Source organism: Phocoena sinus, chromosome 20 (assembly GCF_008692025.1).
Source record: "Phocoena sinus isolate mPhoSin1 chromosome 20, mPhoSin1.pri, whole genome shotgun sequence".
NCBI lineage: Eukaryota > Metazoa > Chordata > Mammalia > Artiodactyla > Phocoenidae > Phocoena > Phocoena sinus.
The window spans coordinates 39479803-39493721 of NC_045782.1; the positions used below are offsets into that span (position 1 = coordinate 39479803).

Sequence of the window (13919 nt, forward strand, 5' to 3'; positions counted from 1 at the left end):
TCTTCCCAAAAGAACTACATATAAAAGATTTATGAATTTTCTAGTGGTTCTTTGTGGTGGATACGCTAGCAGATATAGAGATTAATAAGATCAAGTCTCTAACATCTACATTTTTTGTCTTGTTTTGTTTTGAAGATTTCTTTCCTCCATCCCAACTGTGCAAATGTCACTGCAAAAATTCTACTAGTACCCCAGTCTGGCACATGTAATAAGGAAATAAATGTGTTGACTCAGGGAATAGATATATTTAATATAAAACAGAAAATTGGCTGAATGAAGTCATAACACAGTTTAAATCCACATATAAAAGATTGAGATAATTTACTGTTCTGATTTATTCAAACCAATGCTGTATCAGCCCAGCCAGCCAAAAAATTACAACCCACACACAGAATAAATATACCCTTTAGATGCACACACAATAAAAACCAGCAGGGACACATTACATACATTTTTAATACGAATAAGTGTGTCAGTACCATACATCCACCTGATATAACACAGAGGGATGTGGACTAAACATGGGAAAAACAACTTGGGTGATGGTTTGAATTTTGCTAACTTAAGTGCAACCACACCCCCAAACACAGGTAAAGTTTGCACACGTGACTTTGCCAAGGCCAGCCTGTCTTCGTTTCCCTCTCCTCTGCATTTACCCAAGATGTTGGCTCTGAGACAGAAAACTCCCACTCTGGATTGGTTCATTCTGTCCTATGCAATTAAGCAACACGACAATCCAGTAAACGCAAGGGCTCAATTATTTATCTTCTGGCCAAGTTTACTAGGTGTTTATAAAAGAACAATGTCAAGGAGGAAATAGGTTTATTTCCCTCTAGAGCTGGCTTGATGGGGGTTTTATTCTGTTTTTTTAGAAGGGGGAGGAGGGAATCACGACTTTAACCTAGAAAAAGACGGGAGGGAATTTAGAAAGAGTACGAGACTGTCAATTTCCCTACAGGAAACTTGATTCTTATGCAATAATCCTACCCACAACCAACCAGTCCATGAGGCTGTAGGGGGAAGACTCCTATTCCTACCTCCTCCAGGGGGGCACAGCTGGCTCCTAAAGGAGCGGGAACAGGGCAAGGCGGAGGAAATGGCTCAGCCGGGAGCCGCCGGGCCCCGCCGGGGGGCGGGGAGGAGGCGCTTGCCAACCCGCCCCACCAACCTCTGTGGAGATCTCCGCCGGCGTGACAGTCGCTCCTGTGGCCGGAACGTCCCCAGAGCCCCAGGGAGCAGGAAGTTGGGGGGCTGTCCCTCACTCCTGCCCCCCCCACCCTAGAGTGCGCTCGCCCCACAGTCCTCCCCCTCCAGCCCATTCTCTCTTCCTCGGCGTCTCCCCTTTCTCCAAAGAACGAAACTTCCTTCCAGCGCACCCTGTCCCTTCAGAGGCCGGCTCCTGTCATCCCGGGGAGCTGTCCCTTCAGAGCTACCCTCCGTTTCTCCTCGTATCCCCCCGACCCACTGAAGTTTCCATCCACTACTCCCCCAAACGCCCCAGGGGCTCCCAGCGCCCGCCCCCCGCCCCCGCCCGGGGATGCCCAGGCCTGGAGGCCGTCGGGGGGCAGCCCCACCCTTAATCCCCTTCACCTGCTGCTCGGGCTGAGGCCCGACTGGCCGGGGCTGCGCTTGCGCCGGGGTGCGGGCCGCGGGGTCCCTCAGGCCGCGGAGTCTCGCCTAGCAAATGTTGGGTAAGCGCCGAGCTGGGGTTCTTGTCAAGGATCCGGTTCGGGCTCGCTCCCTCCGCGGCGACGTCAGAACCCCAGCCTCCCCCACTAGTCTACGCTGCCCCAGCTCCGGAAACCGCTGAATTACAGTCCCTCCAGCCAATCCCCGCCCAACCCCGCCGGGCCTTGACACGCCGCTCATGCATAATTCATGAGACAACCAGTTTTCTCGGCCACCCAGAGGCCCTGGTGAGTGTACTGTACAACCGATGCCCCACCCACCGGCCAATAAGAAGAGCCTCTTGGAGAAAGGGCGGAGCCAATAGAAGGCTGGGAACGCCCCTGTTCTGGCTGTTCCGAGGGCTTAGTGCTCCTCCCTCCGTAACAGCAGGAGAAGAACCAAGGCCTTGGGCAGAGAGACCCGGGGGGAGGGAAGGAAGATGACCGGAATGTCCTGCTGAAAACTCAGCTGAGTTCCTGGCAGTGCGTGACGTCAAGACACTTTAAATGGCCCTGATGCGGCTCTCTTCTGCCTGCTCTCCCTTTTCCCGGCCCTTGACACCACGTAGGGGCGAGGTCGGGAGCCACTTACCACGTGGGAATCAGCCAGTTAGACAGTCCCCAGGTATCGCCAGATCCTCTAGGGGCCCAACGCCTGAATTGGGTTTCTGGGCACAGCAAAAAGAATATGGGTGACTCCCGCCTGCTTTGAACTTCAGTTTCTGCGTGAGTCGGGACACACACACCCGGAAACATGACGTGGAAATAGAGTAATTACTAGAGTGCGTGGGGAGAGGGTAGTGGATTTAACCCAGTCCTGCGTTCCGTCTTCGCTTCGAGCATCAAAGGCCAACGGCTCGCACACTGGCCGGTTCAAGGGAATGAGGAGACAGTACAGATGAAGAATGACACACATACACATTGTTTTTATGCGTCTGAGTTGAAATACTTGAAATGGTGTGCCTTTTTCTTTTTCGCCTCATCTACTTCGAATGCAAGTTTTACTGCATTAAAACTAGTAGTTTATAGGAAATGTAGACATTTTACCTTACATAATAGAGGATGTACTTTGCATAATGGTGTGATTTTGTGTGTGTGTGTGTGTGTGTGTGTGTGTGTGTTAAGACTATCAAGGTTTTTAAAAAATAACAGCTATTAGTGTTTGTTTGTGTTTGTTGTGTTTGTTTAGTACAAAGAGGTAGTAAGATGAAATCTAAAAAGGGCCAGTTATCTCACCACCCAAATAAACCCTGATGACAGTTTTTTCAATGAAAGTCACACGTTTGTGGTTAGAAAATTCAGACAGTTAAGAAAAGTCAAAAATTAAAACTGAAAATCTCCCCCCTTCCCCCACCAATCCTTCTCCCCAAGGATAGCTATTCTTATTAATTTCTGGTGAGAAAACCAATGACTCCTAACCGTTGGGGGATCATAGATACTTCTGAGAGTTTGCTGGTGACTATGGAGTCTAGTCCCAGAAATATTCAGCATGAGATTTTACTCACAAATTCTCCTGGTTCCCCAATTTAGACCCTTGGTCCACCTTATATGCAAGTGAGAGGTGAGAGCATCTATAGGGCAACTGATAGGGTCACTCATGGTGAGACTGAGAGTTTCCTATTGCCCTCCTGTAGACCCAGCCCAGCGTGGAAATTGCTATATGTGTCCGTAGTGTGTGTGTGTGTGTGTGTGTGTGTGTGTGTGTGTGTGTGTGTGTTGGTGGCTGCATTTATCTTAATCTTCACTTCAGGACAGATATCCCCCACCTTCCACTTCACCTAAACTCTGCTTTAGCTGTACTCTCCCATGCAGTTGACTACCTCCTTAACAATATAGGGTCTGGGACTTCCCTGGTGGTGCAGTGGATTTGAGAGTCCACGTCTCATAACTTTGTTCCATCCACCCAAACCCTGCCCTCCTCCCTGACTCCTCTGCAGCTGGCCTTTGTTTCCCTCACTGCCCTCCGCTCAATACACATGGAACATCTAGCCCTGAATCTATCTGTTCCACCTACAAAAGCTCCCTCCAGCCCAGCCACTGGCCTTTCTCCATACCGCCAAGGCTGCCCTTGGCTTAAAGTCAGCAGTTTCTCTCACTTGAGCCAATGCTTTGATCTGAACTCCCTTTTCCAGTCTCATCCCCTCCATCCCACACACCCGAAGTTCCCACACTGAATTTATCACCTTCCTCCAAACATTTCGACACCTTCTGTAACTTCATGCCTTTGCAAATCTCCTTGCTTCCACCCGGAATATCTTCTCTTTCCTCATTCTCTACCTGAGAACTCTTACTCAGTCTTCAAAGCCGGGTTCCCACATCACCGCCTCCAGGCTTTCTGAGATTCTTCCTAGCAAAATTGATCTCTTCTGCTGGACTCCTTTAGTAGGTTGTTTCCCCATCCAGTTTGGCATTCTCCACATTGGACTCTAATGAATCCACTTGTTAGCCTACTTCCTGATAAATAAAATTAATGATTAACATTCATAAAACAATCACCACTTTCCAGGAACTGTGCTAAGCTTTTTACATAGATTATCTTGTTTGATCCTCACCAAAACCCTGTGAGGTAGGTACTGTTATAATTCTCATTTTCCACTAGGAAACTATGGCCAAGAAAGTTGAAAGACTGGTCCAGGGTCCCACAGATAGAGACTACAGGCAAACTCAGAATGAGAATCAGGTCTGGCTGCCTCCAAAGCTTGGACTCTTTGCCCACATATGCTTGAAAACATTTCCCCTAAGCTTCTGGTTCCTGGAAGCCAAAACCCTTTCATGCTCGCTTTCGTAATCCCAGCATCCAGCCCAGAACTCACCTAAGCCTGAGTCAATGAAATATTAATAAACTTGTTGAATAATCATATTAGCAACAGCTAACACATGGAGTGTTTACTGTGCACACGTCCCTGCTTCTGAGCATGTATTATGTAACTCATCTATTAACTCATTTAATCCTTAAACTAACTCCATGAGGAGGATACTCTGATTTTACAGATGAAGAAAATGAGGCTTATCCAAGGTTAAGTGACTTACCCAAGAACACAGAGCTGGTAAATGACAGTCAGGGTTCAAACCCAAGAGTGTTTTTTTTGTTTTGTTTTGTTTTGTTTTCACGGTACGCGGGCCTCTCACTGTTGTGGCCTCTCCCGTTGCGGAGCACAGGCTCCAGACGCGCAGGCTCAGCAGCCATGGCTCACGGGCCCAACCGCTCCGCGGCATGTGGGATCCTCCTGGACCGGGGCACGAACCCATGTCCCCTGCAACGGCAGGCGGACTCTCAATCACTGCGCCACCAGGGAAGCCGGTTTTTTTTTTTTTTTACTCATTTTTGGCTGTGTTGTGTCTTCGTTGCTGCGTTCGGGCTTCCTCTAGTTGCAGCGAGCGGGGGCTACTCTTCGCTGCGGTGCGCGGGCTTCTCATTGCAGTGGCATCTCTTTTTGCTGAGCATGGGCTCTAGGCGCACAGGCTTCAGTAATTGTGGCGTACAGGCTTAGTTGCTCCGCGGCACGTGGGATCTTCCCGGACCAGGGCTCAAACCCATGTCACCTGCACTGGCAGATGGATTCTTAACCACTGCACCACCAGGGAAGTCCCCAAGTGTGTTTCATTGGAAGCCTGAATAGCTGCTCTTCCTTGACTTCATCTCCAGGCTCAAACTTCCTTTTGGATCCCCAAGGAAGGAAGGGTCTAAAGGAGGGGAAAAGATGATGCCCCCACCCTCTACCCATCAAATGAATAAAGGCAGAGTGCAGAAGCCCAGCCCATTCAAGCCCATGGTGGTTTATAAACATGTCTGCAAATCATTTGACACTTCTCCCATCTAAAGGTAGACTCTCATTCCACATCAGGAGTGACTCCCTTCTAATAAATAGAATACAATGGATTTGATACTACATGACTTCTGAGGTTAGGTCATAAAAGGCGATACAGTGTCCACCTGACTCTTTCTCTTGGAACACTCACCCTTGGAACTTAGCCACCATGTTGTAAGGAAGCCCAAGCTATATGTAGCGACCTTGTGAAGGTGCTCTGGCCAATAGCCCAGCTAAGGCCTAGCTGACAGCAAGCATCCATTGTGAGTCAGCCAGACTCCAGATGATTCCAGCCCCCAGTTTTCAAGCCACCCCGATGGAGGCCAAACAGAGCAGAAATGAGCCATTTTTGCTGAGCCTTACCCAAATTACAAATTCATAAGCAAAATAAATGTTGTCATTGTTTTAAGCCACTAAGTTGTTTGTTTGGTTTTTTTCTTTAATTGAGGTAACACTGGTTTATAACAATATATGTTTCACGTGTACATTATATTTCTACTCCTATATACCCTATAGCCTACTTACCACAAAAAATTTAGTTTCCATCCGTCATCATACAGTTGGTCCCCTTTACCCATTTTGCCCTTCCGCTCTGGTAATCACTACTCTGCTCTCTGTATCTGCCTGTTTGTTCTCATTTGGTTTGTTCATTTATTCTGTTTCTTTCTTTGTTTATTGTATTCCACATATGAGGGAAATCATTTAGTATTTCTCTTTCTCTGTCTGACTTATTTCACTTAGCATAATACTCTCAAGGTCCACCTGGGTTGTTGCAAATGGCAAGAATTCATCTTTTTATGGCTGAGTAATATTCCATAGAGTGTGTGTGTGAGTGTATGTGTGTGCATGTGTGTGTGTATACAACATCTTCCCTATCCATTCATCCTTTGATGGGCACTTAGGTTGTTTCCACATCCTGGCTATTGTACATAACGCCACAATTAACATAGTGGTGCATATACCTTTTCAAATTAGTCTTTTTGTATTCTTTGGATAAATACCCAGAAGTGGGATTGCTGGATTATATGTTAGTTCTGTTCTTAATTTTTTGAGGAACCTCCGTACTTTTTCCCATAGTGGCTGCACCAATTTACATTCCCACCAACAGTGTATGAGGGTTGCCTTTTCTCCACATCCTTGCCAACACTTGTTATTTTTTGCCTTTTTGATAATAACCATGCTAACAGGCATGAGGTGATATTTCATTGTGGTTTTGATTTGCATTTCCCTAATAATTAGTGATGTTGAACATCTTTTCATGTGCCTATTGGCCATCAACAGGTATGTCTTCTTTGGAAAAATGTATATTCATCTTCTCTGCCCATTTTTATTTTTTTATATGTATATATATATATAATTTTATTGAGGTGTAGTTGATTTACAATGTTCTGTGATTCCATAATTCTTTTTTTTATACACCTTTATTGGAGTATAATTGCTTCACAATGCTGTCCTAATTTCTGTTGTACAACAAGGATGTATGAGTTCTTTCTATGTTTTGAATATTAATCCCTTGGATATATCATTTGCAAATATCTTCTTCCATTCTGTAGGTTGTCTTTTCATTTTGTTGATGGTTTCCTTTGCTGTGCAGAAGTTTTTAGTTTGATGTAGTCTCATTTATTTTTGTTTTCTTTTCTTTTCTTTTTTCTTTTTTTGTCCATGCCATGCAGCTTGTGGGAACTTAGTTTGCCAACCAGGGATCGAACCCAGCCTGGCAGTGAAAGTGCCAAGCCCTAACCACTGCACCTCCAGGGAATTCCCTCATTTGCTAATTTTTGCTTTTGCTTCCCTTGCCTGAGGAGTTATATCTAGAAAGATATTGCCAAGACCAATGTCAAAGAGCATACTGCCTATGTTTTCTTCTAGGAGTTTTACAGTTTCAGGTCTTACATTCAAGTCTTTAATCCATTTTGAGTTGATTTTTGTGTATGGTGTGAGACAGTGGTTTAGTTTCATTCTTTTGCATGTGGCTGTGCAGTCTTCCCAACATCATCTATTGAAGAGACTGTCCTTTCTCCATTGTATGTCCTTACTCCTTTCTTGAATATTATTTGTCCGTATATGTGTAGATTTATTTCTGGGCTCTCAATTCTATTCCACTGATCTATGTATCTGTTTTACTGCCAGTACCATGCTATTTTTTAAATTAACTATTTATTATTTATTTATTTGGCTACACCAGGTTTTAGTTGCAGCACACAGGATCTTCATTTTGGTGTGCAGGATCTTTTAGTTGTGGCATGTGTGATCTTTAGTTGTGGCATGCAAACACTTAGTTGTGGTAGGCGGGATCTAGTTCCCTGACCAGGGATCAAACCTGGGCTCCATGCATTGGGAGCACAGAGTCTTAACCACTGGCCCACCAGGGAAGTCCCCAGTACCACGCTATTTTGATTACTATGGCTTTGTAATATATTTTGAAATCAGGAAGTGTGATACCTCCAGCTTTGTTATTTTTTTTCCTCAGGATTGTTAAGCCACTAAGTTTTGGGATGGTTTGTTACACAGCAATAGGTAACTGATAAGTGTCCATTTATCACCTCAGAGAGACTTAGGAACTATAATCTAGATTAGGAACTGAGACTGATGAATTAGCAGTAAAACTCTAATTCAAGAAGGCGGCCTGGGGCTTCCCTGGTGGCGCAGTGGTTAAAAATCCACCTGCCAGGGCTTCCCTGGTGGCGCAGTGGTTGAGAGTCCGCCTGCCGATGCAGGGGACACGGGTTCGTGCCCCGGTCTGGGAGGATCCCACGTGCCGTGGAGCGGCTGGGCCCGTGAGCCATGGCCGCTGAGCCTGCGCGTCTGGAGCCTGTGCTCCGCAACGGGAGAGGGAAAAAAAAAAAAAAAAAAAAAAATCCACCTGCCAGGGCTTCCCTGGTGGTGCAGTGGTTGAGAATCCGCCTGCCGATGCAGGGGACACGGGTTCGTGCCCCGGTCCGGGAAGATCCCACATGCCGCGGAGCGGCTGGGCCCGTGAGCCATGGCCGCTGAGCCTGCACGTCCGGATCCTGTGATCCGCAACGGGAAAGGCCACAAAAGTGACAGGCCCCCGTACGGCAAAAAAAAAAAAAAAAAAAAAAATCCACCTGCCAATGCAGGGGACACAGGTTCGAGCCCTGGTCTGGGAAGATCCCACATGCCATGGAGCAACTAAGCCCGTGCGCCACAACTACTGAGCCTGCACTCTAGAGCCTGCAAGCCACAGCTACTGAGCTCGCATGCCACAACTACTGAAGCCCACGTGCCTAGAGCCTGTGCTCCGCAACAAGAGAAGCCACCATAATGAGAAGACTGCGCACCGCAACGAAGAGTAGCCCCCACTTGCTGCAACTAGAGAAAGCCTGTGCACAGCAACAAAGACCCAATGTAGCCAAAAATACATAAATTACATTAAATTAAAACAAAAAAGAAGAAGGCGGCCCGGCAAGGAAGAGAAGGTTTAGAGAAGACTCTCAGGGGTGGCAAAGGGGGCAATGGGCAACTTGTGTGGGTGATGAGACCCCCATGGGACTCAGCAATAGAAAGGCTCACACAGGGCTGCCCGACTCACCCTCACTAAAATCACAGGGAAGAGCAGGTCTGTGCAACATGAATTCCTTGGGCTCCTACTTTCTGTCTGCAAAAATGCTTCTCAGGCATCATCATGCAAGCAGCTCTCTTCTCTCTTGTCTAAAGAACAGTCCTCCCTACTCACTATTTTTAAAGGCTAAGCGCTTTTCCTATGCTGCTTAAAACATCATTCTTACCATGTCATTTCCATGGGGCTTACGAAAAAGGAGTTCTCCTTTCTCATCCCTTTCAAGGCCCCGCCTATCCCACCAAACTTGCTCCTGCTTACTAAATTCCAGCCAGTCCATTTCCATCTCAGGGCCTTTGCACATGCCCTTCTTGTTTCTTCTCTAGCTCTGGCATGGCTAGTTCCTTCTCACCCTTCTGGTCTCACCTGCTCGGAGAGACCTTGTCTAACTACCTCCACCTAAGGTTACTCCTAGGAACTTCAGTTTCTATCTCTATGTGCTGTTTCTTGTGGAACTCTTATCATAATTCTCATTTTATTTATCTGTTTACAGTTTCATTTTTTAAAATTATTTATTTATTTATTTGGTTGCATTGGGTCTTAGTTGTGGCAGACAGGCTCCCTAGTTGCAGCTCACGGGCTCCTTAGTTGCAGCTCGCCAGCTCCTTAGTTGTGGCAGGCAGGGTCCTTGGTTGTGGCTCACTGGCTCCTTAGCTGCAGCTTGTGAACTCTTAGTTGCAGCATGCATGTGGGATCTAGTGCCTGGGCCAGGGATTGAACCTGGGCTGCCTGCATTGGGAGCATGGAATCTTAACCACTGCACCACCAGGGAAGTCCCTGTTAACAGTTTCTTATCTGTCTTCCTCATTATACTGTCAGTTCCAGGAAGATGGATCTTGACTGTTTACTGCTCCCTTATTTCTCCAGTTCAGGGCACATAGTAGGTACTCAATAAACACATGGACTAAATGGAAGTCCCCTTGGTCCCACCCCTCCCCCTCTGAGCTTTATCCGTTCTCCTCTCCCTCCGGACCTTTTCCATTTATTCCCTCTCTCTGTCTCTGAAGATGCTCCTTCTTTCCCATCATGGCCCCCATGTCCTCACCCCCACTTGCTGCACCAAGGTGGCTTCTGCCCTCTCCTCTCCATAGGACAGGGCTCTTAAAGGCCACTAGGGACCTCCTCCTTACCAAAGCTGATGTCTTCTTCTCGGTCATTCATTTTATCTAACTTTGCTGTAGAATCTGGTACTGCCGATCATCCCCCTTCCTCCCTCCTAGACATTCTTTCCTCCCTCAACCATCACAATGGTTAACAGAAGCAATTGCATTAACTAGAAAGCTGATGGAAGCTGAAGTGAGACACACAGAGTTTGAATCCTGGCTCTGACACAGAATAAATAGTGCAACCCTGGGCAATCAGCACCCTCATCTTCAAATCGAGAACCTAATTCTGACCTTGGTAAGTGTGCGTTAAAGCGTTCTTAATTGGATGATACTCTCAAATTAAGTGTGCAACATGACAAATAAGAGCCAGGTCATGGCAGTGTCCACTGCTCAGGCAGCCCACCTACACAGCAGTGTGACCCTGGGCCAGTTGCTTAACCTCTCTGATCCTCAGTTTCCTCATCGACAGAACAGAGACTATGAGAGCACCTACCTCATAGGTTGTCGTGAAGATTAAAGGAGGTAACCAGCAAAGCGTTCAATACAGTGTTAGCTATGATTATCTTATGCAAAAAAAAAAAAAAAAAAAAACAAGGACAGTGTGGGAGAAACTTATTGGAAAGAATCTGAGATCTCTCTCAAATTCCAATAAAGACTTGAACGACCACACCTTATAAAGGACAATTCCAGGAACCTCACCAGAAGGAGTTAGTGGAAGTCCCACTAAACTCTGCCCTTCCCTTGTCATGACTTGACTTGAGGCTCCTACTGAAATGTTCAGTCTCTAACTATGGCAACAAATGCCTTTGAAGGGTAAGCAAATGTTCCAAATGTTTTTAATCACTTGTGTTTTTATGCTACCACTTCAAGCATTCTTTTTCATTTGATTCATCTGACTGAGATTAAATATCCAATTTCCTGGTAAATGTAGGCTCAAAATTCTAAATTGCTGGCAGAGAAGATTGCATTGGCCCAGACAGGCATCCTTTACAAAGCAGCTATGGACAGGGGCAGGGGACCTGGTCACCCAGCAGAGACAAAGCCCTGGAGGGAGGGGGCAGGGGTTTTCCAAGCAGAGGGACATCCAATACACATCTGAATTACGTGAGATCATGTTTATGAAAGTGCCCTGCACCCAGTAAGATGTCCTTCTCCCTCTCCAACCATCCCACAGTCTACTTTGCTGTTCCCCCAGCCCCCTCCATCCTCTAAAGGTGGGCGCTCCTGCTTTAATTCTAAAATCCATCCTCAAAAGAATTTTAAAGACAAAGATAAATAAATAAAGTAAAATCCATCCTCTTCTCTCCCTAACTCCCTCTCTCCCTTGGCAAACTCATTTATTCCTAGCACTTCAAAGACCACCCCTCTTCTGATAACTCTTTTATGCTGAATCTTATAAGGTACAGGTAAACTACTTGCTCAGGTCCACAGCAACTTCCTCTGTAAAACAACTCCTACTTTTTCTTATCTATAAAACAAGACCTTTTGGGAATTCCCTGGCCGTCCAATGGTTAGGGCTCCGTGCTTTCACTGCTGAGTACCTGGGTTCGATCCCTGGTCAGGGAGTTAAGATCCCGCAAGCCACACAGCCAAAAAATAAATTAAAAATAAAACAAAACCCTTTTTGGTCTAATATTCCATAATTCTCTTAACCATTCCTCAATCATGCCTTCAGCGTTCCTGCCTCTTTGCCTTTCCACACACTGTTCCCTTTGCTTGGAGGACTTTCCCTGTCCCACATCACTACTTATATTTAATTAACATGTATTGAGTATCTGCTATGTCAATAGATACTTCTTGGGTCCTGCCTGGCTCACAATAAGTCCTCCTTTCCTGGGAATTGCCCCCTTCACTCCCCAATCATATGCTGGAATGGGTCCCTTCAGCCATGTCTGTATTCCATGGTCCTGTCCTCCTGGCCATAGATTATTAAGTCTGGGGTGAACACATGTTTACTGGTTTAATCAGATTCTCTATGCCAGGAATTTGGAATTTGAAACTGAGAGACACAGAGCCTGGGAGCCCATGGAGCTGAGTTGCATTAATGTCAGCACTTTCAAGAGGGCCATCCATCAACTCCCTCTCAGAAGTCCCTGGAGATCCCCTGATTCCTACTCTTCCCAGCCTTGGAGTCCATGGGATAACTTGGCAGGCTTCCCATATAAGTTCCTTTTTGCTCTTTTGGCCAATGTTCTTTTCTTATGCTTTCAACCAAATAACAATAACCAGTGCAATCGTATATGAGACACTGTTAGGCTCTGGTGACACAAAAATCAAGTAAAATATGGTCTCTGCCCTTCAGCAACAAGTATTTAAAATCCTACCCTGTGTTAAGGCTTGTAATTCAAAAGCCCCCTTTCTCCTTAAGTTTCCCCATATGCCCCAAGCGGATGAATCTGTCTTCGATGTATTGATGTTGCATTTTGTTTTACCTCTCTTACAGTCATCACTTGGAGTTATTTTGAATATCTGCCTCTCCCACTAATTGCAAACTGTTTCAGATCAAGAGCTAGATATGTCGTCTTTGTAGTCTCTCAGCTCCTAGCACAACATCACAAACAGATCATCGGGAAAGAACACCTGTCGCTTTGTTGGCCCCTTAGCCTCTCTCCTTCCTCTGACAGCAACCCAATTTTCCTTTGGGAAATGAGCCTTCCTCCACTCTCGGTTCCACCTTGCAAGTGGGTTCTAGAAATGGTACATGACCTAGATTTGGTCATGAGGCACAGTGATTTGAATATGTGACCTATCAGGGCCATATCTGAGATTCTGGAAAGATTTGGAAAGAAACCCTCTTAACTGAGGTTATTGAGCTGTTCAGCCATAAGCCTGCAGCTATGGATGGTCATCTTTGCCAACACATGTGGAAAATCTGACTGTTAATGAAACAAACACAGCAGAGAAGAGGAGGCAGGAAGAGAGAGAAATTCCTAATGACATTACATCAGAACTTGCAACCAGACACCCCTGGACCTATCACTGGGAACTTTTTCAATTACATTAATTCCCTCTATGTTTGTTTTCCACTTTGGTTTTTTTGTATGTTTGTTTGTTTTGTTTTAACATCTTTATTGGAGTATAATTGCTTTACACTGATGTGTTAGTTTCTGCTTCATAACAAAGTGAATCACCTATACATATACATGTATTCCCATATCCCCTCCCTCTTGCGTCTCCCTCCCACCCTCCCTATCCCACCCCTCTAGGTGGTCACAAAGCACAGAGCTGATCTCCCTGTGCTATGTGGCTGCTTCCCACTAGCTATCTATTTTACATTTGGTAGTGTATATATGTCCATGCCACTCTCTCACTTCGTGCCAGCTTATCCTTCCCCCTCCCCGTGTCCTCAAGCCCATTCTCTACATCTGCGTCTTTATTCCTGTCCTGCCCCTAGGTTCCTCAGAACCATTTTTTCTTTTTAGATTCCATATATATGTGTTAGCATGCGGTATTTGTTTTTCTCTTTCTGACTTCCTTCACTCTGTATGACAGACTCTAGGTCCATCCACCTCACTACAAATAACTCAATTTTGTTTCTTTTTATGGCTGAGTAATATTCCATTGTATATATGTGCCACGTATTCTTTATCTATTCATCTGTCGATGGACACTTAGGTTGCTTCCATGTCCTGGCTATTGTAAATAGAGCTGCAATGAGCATTGTGGTACGTGACTCTTTTTGAATTATGGTTTTCTCAGGGTATATGCCCAGTAGTGGGATTGCTGGGTCATATGGTAGTTCTATTTTTAGTTTTTT

At 45.8% G+C, this 13919-nt stretch overlaps 1 protein-coding gene across 7 annotated transcripts in view; it reads right to left on the minus strand.

Moving 5' to 3' along the window:
* STAT3 (signal transducer and activator of transcription 3) overlaps positions 1-1831 on the minus strand; it is a 63595-nt gene extending 61764 nt beyond the window's left edge. For 5 of the 7 annotated variants that reach the window (XM_032616571.1, XM_032616573.1, XM_032616569.1 and 2 more), the window contains exon 1: positions 1591-1828. The gene's annotated coding sequence lies outside the window, so the exon portion shown is untranslated. Of the gene's footprint in view, positions 1-1590 lie in introns of all 7 variants that reach the window. The other 2 variants (XM_032616568.1, XM_032616570.1) reach the window with 2 other exon arrangements.
* Positions 1832-13919: the final 12088 nt, after the last annotated feature.